Below are 9,368 nucleotides of genomic sequence, written 5' to 3' on the forward strand. Positions count from 1 at the left end.
CACGGCCATGTGAACGGCAAAAACCTGAATATGCTCATATTCCAGTGTTTAAAAACCCAAATATTACCTCTGGGCTACTCCTTTTCTAACATGTAAACGTGAATCAGAATAAACCCATCGACAGGAATGTTCATTTGTGTTCTGAAAGGAATCTTGGTCTTTTGGCGTGCAGCCAAATGTGTTTAAATACAGGTTTGTCATGACCTGAGCATTTGGCTAATAATTTGAATATGTGTTCAGGTTTGTGTTCACTGTTGATTTGGCTAATTAACCCTTGTGTGCCCCATAATGTAGAGTTACACTTGTGCCCCATTTTGTTTCTCTAATATCTCAGCCATAAAATATCATTTTTCAGTTTTTATTTTTTTTCAGTGTGTAAGCCTTGTTTATGTAAAAAAACACAAAATCCTGAACAAACAACAGTCAAAAAATATCAAAAATCGAATTCTGAGGATAACTCAGACTATCTGGTCAGTTTCCAAGTGGAAATAGTCAAAATGTTGTGTTAATGCAATATTTGAATTTTCTCATACATTTGAATGAGAACAAATAGTTACACTCGTGGTCACCTGGGGTCATTTTTGACCCCATTTTGTTTCTCTAATATTTCACTCATAAAATAACATTTTGAAATAAATGTGGGTTCTATCTTTAGTTTGACTTCATAAAAATACACTGATAGTAAATTTACCAGTTTTTATTATTTTTTGGGTCGGTGGGACATGTTTATGTAAAAAAAAGTCAAATTTTGAGCCAAAAATGGCCCTGTAACACTGAAAATCCTGAAGTGGATATAACTCGAAGTATTTGGTGAATTGGGCACTGGGAGAGGCTCAAAGGTAGAGCAGGTTCTGTTTTTGAAAAATGTTTCATTTTTGAATGAGAGCAAATAGTTACACTCGTGGTCTCTGGGGTCATTTATGACCCCGGCAAAATCCCATTCATTTCAATGGACATGAGCCGATCCTCCATGTTTTCTGTCTTTGACCTTTTGTACCGACTTCATTTGTGCTCCAGATATGAAACCATTATTATGTTTCCATCCCAGAGGACCTCCTTGACATGCACATTCATCAGATTTTGAATTCACATATTTTTACAATAGTTATAGGGCCTAAAGCCTGAACACAGCAGCAGCTCTCCATTCATTTCAATGGCAGTGTCCTCCATGTCTGTGATTCCAGCTATATTTTTGACTTTTGCCTTTCATACAAACTTCATTTCAACTCCAAATCCATAACTTTTTTAAATATACACTCCACAGAGCCTCCACTACATGCACATGTACCAAATTTTGAATTCAGTCATTTTTTCATAGTTTTAGGACCCAAAAACCAGTGCTATAACCCAGTTTTGAAATATAGCCAAACTGCGATTCTCACTCTCTAATTTCAGGAAAGTCTCTATATTCTCATCAAAAAATCTGCTCAAAGTAGAGTTTACATCTTAATTCATGAACTTTTATCAAATTATTAAATGTTTGGTGCAGTTTGACAGTGAAAGTAAAGTACAGTAGAGCAGAATTGGAAATTTGGAAAAACAAAGCTTTAAAAGTTATACAAACAACTGATATTCTATAAACACCAAGCAAATGCACATTTATTTATACAAAATCATCTTTTTTGGTCATGATCTCTTCCAAAACTACTCAGAGCACTGATATGCATCAGATTTTATGATCTGTGATAAAGTTTTGAATTCAAAAAGTCAAAAATATAGCTGGAATCACAGACATGTAGGACACTGCCATTGAAATGAATGGAGAGCTGCTGCCGTTTTCAGGCTTTAGGCCCTATAACTATTGTAAAAATATGTGAATTCAAAATCTGATGAATGTGCATGTCAAGGAGGTCCTCTGGGATGGAAACATAATAATGGTTTCATATCTGGAGCACAAATGAAGTGGAGGATCGGCTCATGTCCATTGAAATGAATGGGATTTTGCCGGGGTCATAAATGACCCCAGAGACCACGAGTGTAACTATTTGCTCTCATTCAAAAATGAAACATTTTTCAAAAACAGAACCTGCTCTACCTTTGAGCCTCTCCCAGTGCCCAATTCACCAAATACTTCGAGTTATATCAACTTCAGGATTTTCAGTGTTACAGGGCCATTTTTGGCTCAAAATTTGACTTTTTTTTACATAAACATGTCCCACCGACCCAAAAAATAATAAAAACTGGTAAATTTACTATCAGTGCATTTTTATGAAGTCAAACTAAAGATAGAACCCACATTTATTTCAAAATGTTATTTTATGAGTGAAATATTAGAGAAACAAAATGGGGTCAAAAATGACCCCAGGTGACCACGAGTGTAACTATTTGTTCTCATTCAAATGTATGAGAAAATTCAAAAATTGCATTAACACAACATTTTGACTATTTCCACTTGGAAACTGACCAGATAGTCCGAGTTATCCTCAGAATTCGATTTTTGATATTTTCTGGCTGTTGTTTGTTCAGGATTTTGTGTTTTTTTACATAAACAAGGCCTACACACTGAAAAAAAGGTCTGAAGCTACACTAAAGATAGAACCCAAACTTATTGAAAAATGATATTTTATGGCTGAGATATTAGAGAAACAAAATGGGGTCAAAAATGACCCCAGGTGACCACGAGTGTAACTCTTTCTGATAACATTGTAATCACATAATCAAAAAATTCAAAAAAAAATGTACTGGTAAAAGTCATGGATGTTAACGCATATCCGAAAATTCAGACCATTTGATAAAACTATGACAGAGATACGCATCGACAAAGTGGCCCTGGGGACGACACAAGGGTTAAATATCCGTTCAATATTTTTTTTTAAAATGCTAGCAACATTTAAACATAACATAAACATATCTATGGGCAAAACCCAGAATCCCGAGACACACGGTACAGTAGGTGGCAGTATGCACCTAAGCTGTTGGTTGCCACCCACCAACAAACTGAAGAAGAAGAAGAAGGCAAACCCCAAACTCAACACAGCGCCACACTTTCAGAGCGAGGAGGAAACCTAAGAGCATATTTGCGTCACTACCTTTGCTTCTCAGTGACACTTCGAGTGTGGTTGCACACAGTCGTTTGAGCTGTCACTTAATCAAGGACTTTTTGATATTATTGTTACTAGCCTAACAGTGTTTGAGCCATTTCATAATGCCAGCACCGAAGCGAAACATTTCTGCCGAGGAGGAAGATGAGCTTAGGAGGTCACTAGAACAAGAAGATCAAAAGAAAATACTAAGTTTAATTGAGGAAGTCAAGAAGCTGCGTGACGAAAACAAGGAAAAAGACAAGATGATAGAGGACCTGGAAAGAGAATAAACGAATTGGAGCAATTGGATCAATGATGTTGTCACAATGGGATCAGACCTCGTTCATATGCTAACGCTGTGAACGCTGAAAACACGGAGGGGACATTAGCGAAGAGGAGGCATACTCCACTGAACAACAGGTAGCAGCCTTTCTCTAGGATAATGGCATTACCCTCAACGTGGATGACTTGGAGGCCTACCACCCTCTTCCAAGAAGAAGAAAGGACAAGCACTGAACTTTCGATTCGCCAACCGAAACAAGAAGATTACACTGCTGAAGCAAGGAAGAACATTGAAAGGCACAGACGTATACATGAATGATCACTTGACCCAGAGAAACAAACAATCCAACAAAATAAACCAATAAATAAATAAATAAACAATAATGTCTTGCCATGTAATTTTCAGAAATTCTTCAGTAAAAATGAAGGGCAGTACCCAGATAGCAAAATTGGTATGGCCCAGATGTGGCCCACATCAGACACGTTGATTTGGCCCACATACCGCGTGGATTATCGGCCATAACGTGGTCCATATCCGGTTACCACATCTGGCCCACAATAAACCCAGAACAGGGCCAACTCTTAGCCAGTAGTAAACCAGATTATTCAAAGGTGGTCCAGACATGGCCCACTGTTGGTACACACACTGAGAAAAGTAAAACATTGGCTTAATCTGAAAAATGTGTAGAAATCATTTGCATCTGCATTTTATTAGTTGTTCATAATGATATATATTCATTAGTCCAACTATAAATGTTTCATCTGTAACTGTGTATATTTTAAATCAGTTCAACAAAAAATTGTTCCTGACTTGAATGTTCAAAGGTTCATTGAGCCAATGTACATTTAATGTACAACTACTTTTTTTTATTTATTTATTTTATTTACTGTCATTCTAAAAAAAGAAAACCCAAACAAACCCTAATTTGTATCTGCTGTAAAGTCATGTTTGTCCCAGTTCCTCTGAGTCGTGGTGGGTCATGGTGGACCATGACAGATGTGGACAGGACTGTGGTAGATATACTTTTACTTTGGAGAAAATAGTTACTATAGTAACTGTTGAAGAAATGAACCTCACGAGCTTCTCCTGTAACATCTGTCCACATCAGTCCTGCTGCACCACGACTCAGAGGAACTGGGACAAACATGACCTACAGCAGATACAAGGGACCTGGGTTTGTTTATGTTTTTTGTGAATGAGAGTAAATAAAAAAAATTTAATAGATACAGGATTTTCATTTTCTTTTTGTAATTGTAATAATAATTTTCCATAAATTATGTTTTTACTATGTAATTGCGTTTCAGAATATGATATGACTCTTACATGCAGCAGAAGTCTGAAGTTCTGTCTACAGCAGAAGCTCCACGACTTGCTTCTTCACTTCTCAGTTTGTGACTGAAGAGCAATGAGGCCTCTGACTTTTTACTGCAAACAAAGAGCTCACTGTATTTAGCGTCATGTTACTGTCACTCATGGTGTCTGACCTAAAGTCTAAGTCTGAAGAAAGTCAACTCACATTTACACTGAGAAGGTTGGATGGGCGCCCCCTTGTGTCACCTTGCATCCAAATGCCCGGAACATGACAGCGGGTCAAAATGACCCGCGAAGGCAACACGAGGGCTAAAAGTACATTGGTTCAATGGAAATTTTTAAATTAGCTCATATCTGCTAATGAAGAGTTTTAAATTGACTCAATGAACCTTTGAACATTCAAGTCAGGAACTTTTTTTTGTTGAACCAATTTAAAATATTCACAGTTACAGATGAAACATTTATAGTTGGACTAATGAATATATATCATTATGAACAACTAGCAAAATGCAGATGTAAATGATTTCTATACATTTTGCAGATTAAGCCAACTTTTCTCAGTGTATGTTTGCCACCATTGGCCCACAGATGTTTTGCCATTTTTGGGCCATTTTTGATATTTTGTATATGGGCCATATTTGGTTTGCCTCTGGTTATTCCGGTTTAAACTATCCTGGAACTGCCACGTCTTTGCCATAAGTGGCCCATATATGTGTTTTCATTAATGGGCCATAGTTGGTCATTTGCGTGTGGGCCACATTTGGTTAACTGCTGGTTTATCTGGAGATATTGAGGCCACACGTGCCATGTCTTTGCCATAAGTGGCCCATGAACGTTATTCCATTAATGGGCCATGTGTTGTTATGTTTTACATGGCCCACTTCTGGTTTACATCTGTTTCCCGCGGGCCACACCAATGCCACAAGTGCCACATCTTTGCCTGATGTGGGCCACATCGGCTTGCTATCTGGGTATAACCTAAGGGCATGTGTTAAAGTCCCATTGGTGGGATCCACCAGAACAAGTTGGTGTGTGGAGTCCCACAATGGAATGGTTTGGGTAACCATATTAAACATTGCACAAATATTAACTTAAAAAAGAAATATAAGGACAACACATTGTCAGAGTACGGAAATGAAGAGGAATATTGACTACTGAAAGTAAAACTTCTCAAGGGTATATTTTTTTATGTTTTTAATCATAATAATAAAAGGCAATAACAGTGTTCTCAGTATAAGACTGACAGTTTAAAAAACGTGAGAGCTTGACAATAGATTGAGACCTACTGAAGAGTTGACCATTGTTGGTAACATATTGATCAATTGAAGTACTTACTACTTACGAGGGGTGTAACGGTTCAGCTATCTCACGGTTCAAAACATTTCCAAATCCATTTCCAAATGAGGTGTACAGCAAATGTTCCAGTGTTAATTATGCTATGTGGCTAACGCAATGCGCTAATATTCATTTGACACCAAGCTGTGTTAAAGCTTGGTGTCAAATGAACATTAGTACATTGCGTTAGCCACATAGCATAATTGCCTAAGTCATCAACATTGAAACAGGATCTAGGCACTTATGCTATGTGTCTAACCATTTGCTGTGTCTGATGCTCCTCCTTCTCTTGTGCACCTGTATTTGATGTTCTCTCTATCAGGATGTTTTTTCAAAATGTGTCCATTACATTCAGATTCAGAAGACCTCAGGGATTTGCAATATTTTGTAGCTTCTTGTGTTGTGGATATTGCATCACCTAATTGTATTTGAGGCACTCAGGCCGTATGTATGCATCAGACAAACTTGTGAAGTTTTTATGGAACATATTTTATATATATATATATACTTTTTTTATACTAAAGGGATTAAAGTGATTGAAGCCTTTGCCTGGCTTGTTTTGCTGAATGTGCACTTTCAAGACTTTCCCAGCATTATTTATTAGAATGATTCTATTGATCCTGTTGAGTGTTAAAGAAAAGCTTTTATTAAAACTATAAAGCACATTTACTTCAAAGACACAACTTAGTGTGAGACTGCTCTGTAATGCCTTTGTTATGAGCCGTAAGACCAAACAATACCAGCAATAAAAGAAAGAGCAGACTTTGCTTTCACAGGTGAGACCTGCATCGATGTGTTTAAACCCAATAAAGCCGTTTCATAAACTGTAATATATTTCAGAAAACACTTTGACCAAAGTCATGTTTTGTTTTACTCAAAATAATAACCAAGCTAATTGTAACTGAGTGGGAGCTACTATAAGCTGTTCACCATGCAAAATCAGTGATTTGTAGACTGAAACAACAGAGACAAATAACATGTCAGTTCATTTATTTATAATAACTAAAGCTGGTTTTGAGTTTGTTTCAGAGCGTCCAACATAATAACAAAGCATCATACTGACAGCAGAAGCAACACACACAGCACAGTCCATCGGATGGTTTTAATTTGTCCATGTCCGAGCTCCCAGAACAGAAGCTCCATAGATTTACCTCCAAGGCTGAAGTCTCCTAATACGCTATAGGTTACCCCAGCCAGATGAGTGATGTAGTCAGCCATACGCCAAAGTCAGACATAAAACAAAGAGGAAGCCCAGTGCCAGCAGGAGCCTAAATGAAACACAGACGAAATGTAAACCAACTGCAGTTTGTACATTTGATACAAATAACCAGGTAGTTTTAGCGACATAGTCCTCACAGCGAGCCGCCCAAGAGCTACAAACAAACCGGCATTAGCCACACGCAAATCAGAAATCTTTCACAGCATTTTAGCGCTACTCGTCTGATACTCGCAGCATTATGACATCGCTGGGCTCGACGCTTTTATTATACAGCAACAGTGCGCATCATCGTAGTAAAGTGGACAGTAGTCTCGCCGCCATGACACCGGCTCCGATGGCGTTTGACGTCAGAGGGGCGGAGTCAGGAAACTGAACCGCATCGATAGACTGCGGGTGCACACAAAAATCATACTGTCACATAATGATGGCTGAAGCGATACAGAAACTCATAAAAACACACAGAACAATGCTATAGCTTCAGTGGACCACATGTAACGGGACTTGTTTTGTGTCCAGGCTGAGGAAGGAGCTGGAGAGGCTTAAAGAGGGAGAGATGGAGGAGCTGAGAGAGGCGCTCAGCTCAGAGCTACTCTCCCTTCAGACTGTGAGAAAAACACACATTCATGTTCGCTGTTACTGCACAGGTGGATCAGCATTGTGTCGTGTTATGGAAATCTGTCATAGCCCACTATAATGAGTCCACACTCCTCTGAGTTCAGGCCAACGCACACCGAGACGCTTTGACACGCCTTTATCTTCTATGAGAGAACACCAAACAGTGTCAGATGAACACTGGAGCATCTGCCGTGCACTCTCGCACTAATGATAGTTTAGATACTAAAGTCTAGCTTTGTTTCATAAAAAAAATCCAAACAAGCAGAATAAAATGAATAAGCTGGTATATTTTCTATTGTATAAGCAAACTGCTGTATATTTGGGTGGTGACATGTACGTTTAGATAGTGAAGTGTGTGTGGAGCTAAAGGGGGCGTGCCAAAGAACCACTATCAATCAATCTCAATCTTTACTTTCCTTGGTTCATGGAAATAATGAATTAATGACTAAAACTTTGAATGGGATGTTCTCATCTCAACTCCAAACATGTGTGCATATTATATTTGGGAAAGAAGGAAAATAAAGTTACTGGATGAACAGTGTAGGCAGGTGCTTGGTGCTAACTGCGCAGCCCTCTGCACAGGTCCACTCACATCCACACATCTTTTACATGTCACTTTATCAGTGGCCAAAAATCTGATCATAATCGGATTTCTGGAGTTCTCAGATTATTGACGAGACATGAAAAAAGTATAATCAGATTATCTGATATTTATATAATCTGATTTCTTCCTCTTTCACGCGTGTGCATGAACTAACCAGCACAAAGGCCAAAATACAAATACTAAAAGCATTTTTGATTGAAAAAATAAATAAATAATCCCAAACATTATTCATGAAAGATTCTCAAATCAGTTTGTAGAGCACGTGTGCTCTTGACAGTTGGGTGCTTTATGTTGCTGCACATATGCATTACTTCCTGAGTGCTGTGAGTTATGAGTCCCCACTGTGTTATTTACTGAACTGTCTCCATTCTGCTCACTGTGTGCACTGTACAGAAGCTGGCAGACGTCCAGAAGAGTGAGCAGCGGTCAGTCTCACGCTGACAGAGTTTCAATGAAGATACACTAAACAAGCACACCCCCAGGACCATTAGCAAGTTCAAGGAAGTTAAAAGAAGTTCTTTTTTTTCTCTTCTGGTCATGTCATTATTGCACACCTGCTTTTGTATGTGTTGGTGTTATTACAATTAATTAAAATGAAAAAAATAAATGTAGTGTTTTGAATATCTCTGTTCTTACACATTATTCCACATTCTGAAGTTGCCATTGGAAAATGTCCTTGTAAAGAAAAGTGATTATCTACTGCCACCTAGTGGTCTAGCTGTAGTACCGTTGCTTTATAGATGCATGACTGTGTTCACATGTAGAACTGCTGAACATCAAACGAATAATAATCATTTGAGTGTGTGATCGAGGACTTTAAAATCAAATAAAAGTAACATATAGTAGAGGTACACATATGTGTCGGTATATTTTGAGTTGTAATAAGTGGCATTCTCAGACTTTGAGAATGGAGCGTCCTGACGAATCCCAAGGACCAGCCAAGACTGATCACAGAGCAAACCTGCCACATTATTCTTA

The 9,368-nt window shown here is 38.2% G+C and overlaps 1 long non-coding RNA gene across 1 annotated transcript in view; it reads left to right on the forward strand.

The window, feature by feature from the left end:
• Positions 1-8,917, forward strand: part of LOC306965525 — a 38,987-nt gene extending 30,070 nt beyond the window's left edge. The window contains exons 2-3 of the long non-coding RNA XR_013793033.1: positions 7,688-7,775; positions 8,784-8,917. This is a non-coding gene — a long non-coding RNA (uncharacterized lncRNA). The remainder of the gene's footprint in view (positions 1-7,687; positions 7,776-8,783) is intronic.
• Positions 8,918-9,368: the final 451 nt, after the last annotated feature.

The sequence above is a fragment of the Gobius niger genome, assembly GCF_951799975.1.
Source record: "Gobius niger genome assembly, chromosome: 7".
In the NCBI taxonomy this organism is placed as follows: Eukaryota; Metazoa; Chordata; class Actinopteri; order Gobiiformes; family Gobiidae; genus Gobius; species Gobius niger.